The following is a 12,129-nucleotide window of genomic DNA, read 5'->3' on the forward strand; positions in this document are numbered from 1 at the left end:
GTACCGCTGGGGTGGGAGGTAGTACCGCTTGACGATCATCAGCGGTAGTACCGCGCACCCAGCGGTAGTACCGCTCAGCCGCAAAAAGACTGGCCAACACGGCTTATCTCAAGAGAAGAAACCGACTAGAAAACGAGAGCAAACACACACGCAAAACCAACACAAAGAGGACGAGAAACACACACCTCTCCAAGAGAGGGCGGTGGCCGAGGCCACCTATGTTTGAGTCTGGAGGTATGGTGCCGCGAAGATTTTAACCTTGGGCCCATGACCAAAACTCATCTTTGAAGCACAAGTATCATAAAAAATGGCTAATGTGAAAGAGTTTGATTAGTTTATGCATAATGGGGGGAGGGAAAGTTCATTGAGAGAACAACACCCCCCCTATGTCCATGCCTACATCTAAACTAGACATCAAGTTGAGTGTGGTGGGGTGTGCAAGGGTTCAAGTCACATTGCTCGAATCAATGATATTTAGCTCATGCCTTAACTCGCGAAATCTTGCTTCATCCAAGGGCTTCGTGAAAATATCTGCAAGGTTATCATGAGTGTTGACATAGTTGAGCTCGATGTCCCCTCGCCTAATATGACCCCGAATGAAGTGATACCGAATCTCAATATGCTTCGTCTTGAAGTGTTGCACCGGGTTGAGAGAAATTTTGATGGCACTTTCATTGTCACACCAAAGAGGCACTTTGTCAGAAATGACACCGTAATCCTTTAAAGTTTGCCTCATCCATAGGAGTTGTGCACAACAACTACCGCCTGCCACATACTCCGCTTCGGTGGACGAGAGAGACACACAACTTTGCTTCTTGGAAGACCAACTCACCAAAGAGCAACCAAGAAATTGGCACCCTCCAGAAGTGGACTTCCTATCCACTTTGTCTCCCGCCCAATCAGAGTCCGAAAATCCTACCGGCTTGAAGTTTGCTCCTTTTGGGTACCATAAGCCAAAGTTTGGGGTATGAGCCAAATATCGAAAGATTCGCTTGACCGCCACAAAGTGGCTTTCCTTAGGTGCGGCTTGAAACCATGCACAAATCCCACACTCAACATGATATCCGGTCTAGATGCAGAAAGGTAAAGCAAGGAGCCAATCATGGAGCGATATACCTTTTGATCCACCGCTTTACCATTGGGATCAATGTCAAGTTGGCACTTGGTGGGCATTGGAGTGGAAGCCGGCTTGACATCACTTAGCTTGAATCTCTTTAGCATGTCTTGAGTGTATTTGGCTTGGTTGATGAAGGTTCCTTCTCTTCTTTGCTTGACTTCGAACCCGAGAAAGAACTTCAACTCTCCCATCGAAGACATCTTGAACTTTGAGGTCATGAGAGCGGCAAATTCCTCATTGAAAGCTTTGTTAGGGGAACCAAAGATAATATCATCAACATATAGTTGGCACACAAACAACTCCCCTTTGACCTTCTTAGTAAAAAGAGTGGGGTCGATTTGCCCAACTTCAAATCCACGATCTTGCAACAACTCGGTAAGGTGGTCATACCACGCACGTGGGGCTTGTTTAAGGCCATAGAGTGCCTTATCGAGTTGATACACATGATCGGGAAGTAGGGATCCTCGAACCCGGGGGGTTGCTTGACATATACCAACTCATTAATAGGACCATTAAGAAAAGCACTCTTCACATCCATTTGTTGCAACTTAAAGTTGTGATGAGAAGCATAAGCAATCAACAAACGAATGGATTCAAGGCGAGCAATGGGAGCAAAGGTTTCACCGTAGTCGATACCCTCGACTTGGGAGTAGCCTTGTGCCACCAATCTTGCCTTGTTGCGAACGATTGTCCCATGAGCATCTTGCTTGTTCTTGAATATCCACTTGGTTCCAATGACATTGTGGTTCCCCGTTGGCCTTGGCACCAATCTCCACACCTTGTTGTACTCGAAGTTGTTGAGTTCTTCATGCATGGCATTGAAGCCAATCCGGATCTTCGAGCGCCTCATAGACCTTTTGGGGTTCAACACAAGAGACAAACACGTGATGTTCACAATAGTTTGCCAATTGTCTACGAGTGCTTACCCCCTTTTGAATGCTTCCAAGCACATTCTTCATGAGATGACCCTTGGTAGAGAGCTTGGATGCAATCTTGGCGGCACGACGCTCCAATTCCTCCTCGGGGGTGAGTTGAGGAGCGGTCACTTGATCATCTTGAGCGCCGTCTTGAGCTTGTTCTTGATCTTGAGCTTGCTCTTGATCTTGAACTTGCTCGGAGGAGAGAACTTGACCTTGGGCATCACTTGGTGACAACACCGTCTTGAGGTTGATCTTGCCCTTGGTCTTGTTCATGAGGTTGAGGGCCTTCACTTTGTTCTTCGGAAGCGTGTGGGTCTTGGGTTGGTGATGGTTCCACTTGAGTGGAACATTGTCCTTCTCCTTCGGCCACAAGGGGTTCCTCAATGGGTAGGATGAACCAACACCCATTCTTCTTATGGCTTGGGGAGGAATTTCATCACCTACATCACAAGTACCACTTTGCTCCACTTGGGAGCCATTATTCTCATCAAACTCCACGTTACACGTCTCCTCAATAAGTCCCGTGGACTTATTGAGAACACGGTAAGCATGAGAGTTTGTAGCATAACCAACAAATATGCCCTCATAAGCTCTAGCCTCAAATTTAGACAAACGAACACCTTTCTTGAGAATGAAACACTTACACCCGAACACCCGGAAGTACTTGAGGTTGGGCTTGTTACTGGTGAGAATCTCATATGGAGTCTTGTTCAAGCCTTTGCGGAGATAGAGCCGATTGGATGCATGACATGCGGTGTTGATGGCTTTGTCCCAAAAGTTGTATGGAGACTTGAACTCCGCCATCATGGTCCTTGCCGCATCCATCAACGTCCGGTTCTTCCTCTCCGCTACACCATTTTGTTGAGGGGTGTATGGTGCGGAATATTGATGCTTGATCCCCTCATCACTAAGAAACTCATCCAAGGTGTAGTTCTTGAACTCGGTGCCGTTGTCGCTTCTTATAGTCAAGATCTTTGCATTGTGTTGACGTTGGGCTTCATTCGCAAAGTCAATGACGGTTTGTTGGGTCTCGCTCTTCCTCTTGAAGAAATATACCCAAGTGTATCTTGAATAGTCATCCACAATCACCAAGCAATACTTTCTACCCCCAAGACTATCAAAGGATGGAGGCCCAAAGAGATCCATGTGAAGGAGCTCCAGAGGCCTCTTCGAGTAAATGATAGTCGTGGGAGGGTGAGCCTTCTCATGTAGCTTTCCTTCGATACAAGCACTGCAAGCACGATCTTTAGCAAAACTAACATTTGTTAGTCCACGAACATGGTCCCCCTTGAGAAGACTTTGCAAAGATCTCATATTGACATGGGCTAGACGGCGATGCCAAAGCCATCCCACGTCAACTTTAGCCATTAGGCATGTCGCGGTCTTAGTGGGTCGCTCCGAAAAGTTAATCACATAGAGACCGTTCTCGACATGCCCAACAAAGGCTACTTTAAGAGTCTTGATCCACAAGAGGGCCACGGTATCAATATCAAAGAAGGTGGCAAATCCCATGAGTCCAAGTTGACGAACGGAAAGTAAATTGTATGCAAGGGACTCAACAAGCATGACCTTCTCGATCGTGAGATCATGAGAAATGACAACCTTGCCGAGTCCCAATACCTTGGACGACGAGGCATCACCCCACTCGACATTGGTGGGCATAGATGGAATCCTGTGCACGTCCACCACCAAGTCCTTGCTTCCGGTCATATGATTTGTGGCTCCACTATCGAGGAACCATGATCCCCCACCGGAAGCAAACACCTACAAGAGATCAATGCTTGGTTTAGGTACCCATTTTGTAATGGGTCCTTTGATATTAGTGACAAGGGTCTTAGGAACCCAAATAGACCATTCAATGTACTCATAAGGAGAACCAACAAATTTGGCATAAACATGCCCATCACTAGCACGGCACAACACATAAGAAGGGTTAAAGTCGCCGGCTTTGTTGGAAGGGGTGACATTGCTTCTCTTGGCACCACCACCCTTCAAATTATTCTTCTTCTCCTTGGAAGCACCCTCTCCCTCCTTCACAAAGGTTTGCTTGAGAGGGGGAGGTCGTTTGGTCTTGTCATTCTTCTTCTTGTTCTTGGGCATGGGTGCAAACCCAATCCCTTCCTTGGCCACAACTTCCTTTTGATTACTCAAAAGGTCGTTGAGGTTCTTCTCACCTTGTATGCACGACACAAGGCCTTTCTCAAGTTGCATCTTCAACTTGGCATTCTCCTCAATAAGATGCACATGCTCACAACATGGGTTAGTAGCATTTGCATTATCAATCAAAACCATATGAGGAAAGGTGGCTTTCTCCTTAGTTAGCTTCACTTAGAGTTGATCGTGAGACTCTTTAAGACTAGCATGAATACCTTTCAAGGCTTTATGGGCCTTGTCAAGTATATCAAACTCTTCCTTGAGTCTAGCAAGATCGACTTCAAGTTTGGCCTTCTCGGAATTTAGCACACGAGATAAGACACAAGCATGATCAAGATCTTTCTTTAATTTAGCATGATCATCGTTGTGTGACTCCTCAAGAGCCAAACAAAGACCACACTCTTCCTCAAGAGCATTAGAAAGATCCGATATCTCATCAGCATAATCACAACTATGCCCCTCCATCTTATAGATGGTCTCTTCGTGAGCCTCGATGGTGTCATTGGCTTCACCAAGTTGTTCCAAGAGAGCAACAAAGTGCTTCTTGGACTTACCCTTGAGCTTACTCATAAAGGAATCAAAATCATTTTCTTCCTCATTAGGCCCCACATTTTCATCAATGCAATTCGTCAAGGAAGGATTAGTAATGATGGTAGTTTTGATGTTGGGGGTTACCTTGTTGGTTGCTTTAGCCATGAGGCACTTGGCGATGATGTTCTCATTGGGTGAGTCGAAGAGGGATACCCGAGGAGTTGTTGCAATGGCCACGGATGCCATAGCAACCAAGTCACCGCCTTCATCATCATCGTCATCCTCATTGTACTCTTCTTGTGCAACCAATCCCTTGGGAGGAGTCCTCTTGGTGAAGTTGCTCTTGTTAGGGAAAGACTTGGCTTTGTCCTTTCGAATGAGCTTGCCACCATTGTCTTCTCTCTTCTCATAAGGGAATTCCGCAACAAAATGGCTCACATTTCCACAATTATAGCAAGTCCTCACGCGTTGCTTGACCTTGTTGCCACTTGAGTTGTTCTTATTGAAGTTGGGCCTTGAGTTCTTCTTACTCCAAAATTTCCGTGAAGCGAGAGCCATGTGCTCATGATAATCATACTTTGTGTCTTCGGGGTTGCTCTCCTCTTCTTCCTCTTCTTCTTCTTCTTCCACACTAACCTTGGCCTTTAATGCAAGGTTGGGCTTCTTTGCTCTTTGAGAACGTAGCACCGCATTGTCGGCGGTCTTGTCCAGGATGCTCATAGCCACAAACTCATCCAACACTTCACTTGAGGACAAGATGTGGAAGTCCGGCCTTTGACGAATGACGGAGGACATGGCCTTGTGGTAAGGCATCATTGCCTTGAGGAATTTGCGCTTGATCCAATTGTCATCCGTGTCCTTGCTCCCGTGATCTCAGAGTGAGACCGCGAGTTTGGTACTCTTCGATAAAGCTCACGAGGTTCTTAATCTTCTTTCATTGCAAACTCATCAGCTTCATCTTGCACCACTTCATAGTTGGAGTGTTGAATGCTTGCGCTACCCCGGTAGAGGGAGACAACACAAAGCCATGCATCTTTGGCCAAGGCGAAGGGCCGAAGATGAGGGAGATCTTCGGGTGGAATTGCATCTTGGATGATGAAGAGAGCATTCTCATTGAATTGATTATCCGTGGCTTCTCTAGGGGTGAAGTTGCTTGGGTCATGCGGATAGAAACCTTCTTCAATGATTCTCCAAATATTAGTATTCACATGATTTAAATGACACTTAAAGCAATAAACCCAAGAATCAAAGTCCTCATTTTTCACAATCTTAGGGGGAGAACCGGCATGATTCAAATGAGTAGAAGGAATCGGTCCACCATAAACAAGTGGAGGTTCCACATGGGCAAAGATGCTGGTGCCAATCTTACCACTAGAAGAAGGAGCTTTTTCACTAGTAGCTTCCCCCTTGTCGGAGTTAGCATCCGTCACCTTGTTAGTGGGATCACCCACTTTCAACGGTGCGGTGGATAGTTTAAGCCCTTCAATGAATTTATTAAACATGCTTTCAACCTCGGTCATCATGGAGGTTTTCAATGTGTCCAAGGCCACATTGAATTCCTCACGAGAGACCGAGGTTCCCCCATCGCCCGTAGATGAGACCGGATTCGCACCGGAGTGCTCCTCCACACCGTCTACGATGTCAACCATACTCTTCGGACGACAAAGTCCTTAATAAAGAGACGAGGCTCTAATACCAATTGAAAGGATCGATATAGTTGACTAGAGGGGGGTGAATAGGCAACTAACAATTTTTAGCCTTTTCTTTATCAATATAAAGTTTGCATCAAAGTAGGTTGTCTAGATATGCAACTAGGTGAGCAACCTATATGATGCAACAACAACAAGCACACAAGCAAGCAAGAGATGCAACACAATATAGGCTTGCACAAGTAAAGGTACGAAATAACCAAGAATGGAGCCGGTGAAGACGAGGATGTGTTACCGAAGTTCCTTCCCTTTGAGGGGAAGTACGTCTCCGTTGGAGCGGTGTGGAGGCACAATGCTCCCCAAGAAGCCACTAGGGCCACCGTATTCTCCTCACGCCCACACACAATGCGAGATGCCGTGATTCCACTATTGGTGCCCTTGGAGGCGGTGACCGAACCTTTACAAACAAGGTTGGGGCAATCTCCACAACTTAATTGGAGGCTCCCAACGACACCACGAAGCTTCACTACAATGGACTATGGCTCCGCGGTGACCTCAACCGTCTAGGGTGCTCAAACACCCAAGAGTAACAAGATCCGCTAGGGATTAGTGGGGGGAATCAAATTTCTTTTGGTGGAAGTGTAGATCGGGGCCTTCTCAACCAATCCCGAGCAAATCAACAAGTTTGATTGGCTAGGGAGAGAGATCGGGCGAAAATGGAGCTTGGAGCAACAATGGAGCTTTTGGGGGAAGAGGTAAGTCAACTTTGGAGAAGAAGACCCCCTTTTATAGAGGGGGGAACAATCCAACCGTTACCCCCAAAACAGCCCCGCAGAGGGCGGTACTACCACAGGGGGCAGCGGTACTACCGCTGGGAGTAGCGGTACTACCGCTACCCCTTGCGGTACTGCCGTGCAGTCTGGGAGGGCTAGCGAATGAGTAGGAGTCAGACCCAGTGCGGTACTGCCGCGGTGGTAAGGCGGTACTACTGCTCTCGGGCGGTACTACCGCTTCTACTGCCGCTGCTTAGTGCCGCACAATCCGACACGAGAGGCGACCCCCTCGAGTCGACGTGGTAGGAGCCCAGTACCGTAGCGGTACTACGGCTGAGGACCCATAGGCGGTACTGCCGCCTGTGGCTCTTGAGCGGTACTACCGCTGGGCACCGCGGCACTACCGCTGGGACCAAATCATACTCAAAAAGGAAAGGGAATGAAACCTCCATCGAAGCGGGAAGGCTCAGAGGGTGTGAAAAGGATGTGTACGTGTTGATTCCACCCTAGCCTTACCAAAGCGGACCCCCTCTTGATAGTATGGTGACTCCTACGAAACAAGTCCAGCAAAACAGAAACGAAAGAGCTACACCGTCTTGATTAAAACTCCGAGGGGAAAGAATCGTCTCGTGCCAAAGGATGAATCTCTGAAATGCTCAAAGCACACGATTAGTCCGCAAACATGTTGCCATCAATCACCAAAACTACATCGAGAGACATATGCCTTAACAGATAGTGCTAGGTGTGCCCACACAGAACACGCATCGCACGGACAAGGCGGCGGACGCCAGCGTGCGATCCGCCGGTTGAAGCCGAGCAGCTCCCATATATTTCTGGTATTGTAGATGTTGATATTTTCTAATATATATTTGGTCAAACTTTACAAAGAATAATCAGACACAAATTTAATACGCAGAGTAAGAAGGACCGAAGGGAGTATTCTTTACTATAAAATATATCATGGTATTGATTGTAAAAAAGGATGAGAGCCAGGGAGAGGATGGGGCTCCCAACGGCTCCTGTACGGTCAGGCGCTGCGGGCGTCCCTGGCGATGGTGGAGGCGAATCCGCGCCTGGCCTCGCTCCCCGTGACCACGGCGCCGGCGCTCTGGTCTCGGTGGGAGGATGGTTGGCGGCTTCCTCGACGGCGTCCAGGCGGGCCGCCGGCCCTTCCCAGGGAGCGGCAAGGTGGTCGGGGAGCCATTTCTGGGCTCTGGCAGATGAGGATTCTGGCGACGAAGAGGAGGTTGAGGCGTGCGACGAGGCGGGGTCAAAGGAGGGTGGCCATGCGGCCTGCTCCATTGGTGACTTCGTGTCGCGCACGGAGGAGCTTGGGGGATCCTTCAAGGTCGGGCACCGGCGTGCTTTTGCGCCCGGAGGCCGTGGTCCAAGGCGGACCGCGCTGGCCGCGGGCAGGGTGCCGCGCGCAACTCCTGGGCGTGAGGGCCGTGGCAGTCCTGAAGCCTCCGACGCGGGTCTGCTCCTGCTGCCTGCACAGGGCCAGCTCTGCCCGGTGCGGGCGGCCCCCGCGGCGGCGGTGGCGGCGCAGGCGGAACCTGGTGCTGTGCGGCCTAGGGTTGGGGATGACCCGCCTGGGGCTGTGCTGGGCCAGGCTGCTAGGGTGACAGGCGGCCCAACTTCGGGGCCAACGCGTGCAGCGGCCCAGTCTCGTGCAGAGCCAGTGGCGCAGGGGGACTCGCCCGCTCTCGGGGCCTAGCCCGGCCCACTGGTGGAAGCCCAGCCCACGCCTGCCCGTTCTGCGCAGCCATATAATGGCTCTGGCGACCCCATGGAACCCTAAACATCTCGCTAGGGTTTCCGGCCTCCAAATCGGAGGTGCGGCGCTTCGGCCACTCCGCTCGCTTTCTCTCACCCACTCCTTCCCCTCCTCCTTTGCTGCGCTCTTTCGCAGAAGTGGTGGCGATGGGATCCAAGCAAGACCGCCGGGGGGAGAAGCCGCCCATGGAGCCGCCGTGGGACCGCAACCGCGGGCGGGCCGATGACGAGGGCGGATGGGGGCCGCCGCCCGCTTGGTGGCTCAAGGAGCAGGAAAGAAAGAAGAAGAAGAAGGAAGAGTACAAGAAGCGAGGTCTCGAGCTCAAGCGCAAGGGGTAGCAGTCATCTCAGGGCGGCGACCGCGTCGGTGAACCTCATGCGAAGAAGTAGAAGTCCAAGTCTGCGGGGGCGGCGGCTTCCAAGCCGCCCCTCCCGCCCAGATCTGAGGCGCCTGCCTCGTCCAAGGGCACGGAGGAGGAGCCGATCCCCATTGAAGAAGCCGAGGCCCGGAGTGTTTCAAATGCGGCCGCACAGGTCACTTCCAGAACCTGTGCACCTTCAAGCCGTTGTGCATGGTGTGCACCAAGGAGGGGCACACTTCGGCGCAGTGCCCGACCAGCGGCAAGCCCCTGCTCCTCCAAACCATGGGGCACGCCATCTCCGGCGAGGGCTTCTTCTGCCTCCAGTACCCGGAAGATGCGCGGGAGGAGCCGCAGATCCTTCTGGGGTCCAACATGGCGGTGCTTTCCATGTCTTCTGGTGCGCTCACGCAGGAGATCTTGGAAGTGGAGCTGCCGCACCTATTTGAGAGAGCTTTGGACTGGCAGATCTCCCCTCTTGAAGGCGGGCGCGTTCACGGTGGTGTTCCCAGATCCAGCGATGCTCCGGATGGCTACGCGGAGCGGCAAGCTTTTCCTCTCCCTCAACAATCTCATGGTGGATATCCGTGATGCGGTCCTCGACGCACCCAAGGGATTGGAGATGCCGGAGGTGTACGTGGGTCAAGTTGGCGGCGTCCCACCCAAGCACAGGCGCTCCGACCGGCTCATGGCGGCCACCACTATGCTCGGCAGACCCCTGCTGGTCGATGAGGAGTCGCTGATCCATCCGGGGCCGGTCCGCATGCGTTTCGCCTGCCGCAACCCACGCAAGCTCCGCGGACTGGTTCAGATTTGGTTTAACGGTGAAGGTTTCAACATCTCAGTCGATCCTGAGCTTCCCCCGGAGCAACTCGCGGTGCCCGCCCTCCCTTCCCCACCCCTCCTCCTCCCAACCATAGCAAGGGCCCGGACGGGACGGGGCGTGACGATGACAAGGATGGCGACAAGGAGCTTGATGCTAGCATGGAGGACGACTCCATCGATATGGCGGCGTGGGAGAAGCTGGGCATCACCGACAAAGGCGGGGCGGTGAATCGTGTGCAGCAGCCTATGCTGGAGCAGTCACTTGCGGGGAGGTCAACGGAGATGGAGCTCTCAATCCCGAACCAATACGGCTCCAACCTGGGGTCGGTCACGTCCCCCCCGGTGAGGATGGTGGCGACGGTGGTCTCAGACCAGATGGAGGAGCCGCTGGACGACGCGCGCACCCCTATCGCGGTGTCTGTGGACTCGCTGCAGCTGCCTCTCTCCTCGCGCTCTCCGACCCAAGGCGGCCACAGCAGCAACAAGCTCGACGCGGTGAAGCAGCTCAAGAAGGTGGCGGTGCGCAAGGTCAGCGTGGAGGCCGGGCGTGCAGCGGAGCTCTTAGGGGCCTCGGCGATGCCGCGCCAGGCAGTGATGGCTCTGGCAGTGCCCGCCCCCGTCCTGCTTGCTCAGGAGACGTCCAAGACGGCGCCCTTCCCGAAGGCCAAGCGCTCCAAGGCCGTGGTGGAGGGGCAGGTGGCTTCAGTGCGGGTCAGTGCGCGTGCCAAGGGCGCCAAAGGAAACCTTCCGTCGCTCCAATGCGCCCAACTCCTACAAGCGCAGAAGAACCTGGAAACCTCAGGTAACCCCTTGCCCCGTTTTACGATTCTGGACTCCTTTTCAGACGATCATTTGAGTGAGGTATTGGGGGAGAGTGGGGTGGAACCGATGGGTGAGGGCTGGGTGAGTGAGCTCATCTCGTTGATTCGTGTGAAGGAGATGGCGCAGGCGGCGCTGGCAGCGGCGGCTGCTCAACATGCGGACCGTTTGGCAGTTGAGGCTGAGCCCTCGGCGTCACTAGCGATCCGGCCCGATGGGGAGACAGCAACAGAGGTTGCTGCTCCTCCCTTGCCTCGCTGCGGCAAGGTGAGGCGCGTGGCCAAGACGATCACCTCCAGGGGGTGCGCCTGCGAAACCGCGTCATTTAGATGCGTGCAGTTTTATGGAACATTCGTGGCTTCGGCCACTCGGGTCGGCGCATCCAATTAAGAGAATATATTAGGAAAGAAGCTATATATATCGTAGGGCTCCAGGAAACGATCAAGTCAGAGTTCCGGCATCAAGATATCTTAGCTATAGACCCCCTCAAGCGCTTTGTTTGGCACCATAGCCCGGCAAATGGCCATTCGGGTGGCATGCTGCTCGGTTTCTGCAGCTCCACGTTCGAGGTGTTGACCTGGGAGGTTGACACTTTCTTCATTGCTGCCAACATCCGCGTGCGAGCGTCGCTTCGCGAGCTCGTGATCGTGCAAGTCTATGGACCAGCAGATCACTCACGCTCGACCGAGTTCTTGGGAGAACTTGAAGCCAAGGTGATGGCGGTATCTACATCACAGATCCCTCTAATGGTGGGTGGTGACTTTAACCTGATTCGTTCGGGTGCAGATAAAAACAACGACAACATCAATTGGCCAAGGGTGGCCATGTTCAACAACGCTATAGCGTCTATGGCACTTAGGGAAGTGGCCAGAACTGGGGCGAGATATACTTGGACTAACAAGCAACTAGCCCCGGTGCGATCCGTCCTGGATCGTGCTTTCATGTCTCTGGACTGGGAAGTGGTGTTTCCCTTATGTTCGCTCCTTGTTGAAACAAGGATCAGATCGGACCATGTTCCCCTCATCTTATCTTCAGGGGAAGATAGGATTCACCGTAGCCCGTGTTTCTTCTTTGAAACCGCGTGGTTTGAGGTTCCTGATTTCGACACCATCTTTAGGGAGAGATGGATGCGACGTGTCCAACTCACAGGCCAGCAACGCGGCCCAATGGAGTTTTGGATCGCTGTTGGGGGTCGCCTCCTCGCAA

The sequence above is a fragment of the Triticum aestivum genome, chromosome 4D (genome assembly GCF_018294505.1).
Source record: "Triticum aestivum cultivar Chinese Spring chromosome 4D, IWGSC CS RefSeq v2.1, whole genome shotgun sequence".
NCBI lineage: Eukaryota > Viridiplantae > Streptophyta > Magnoliopsida > Poales > Poaceae > Triticum > Triticum aestivum.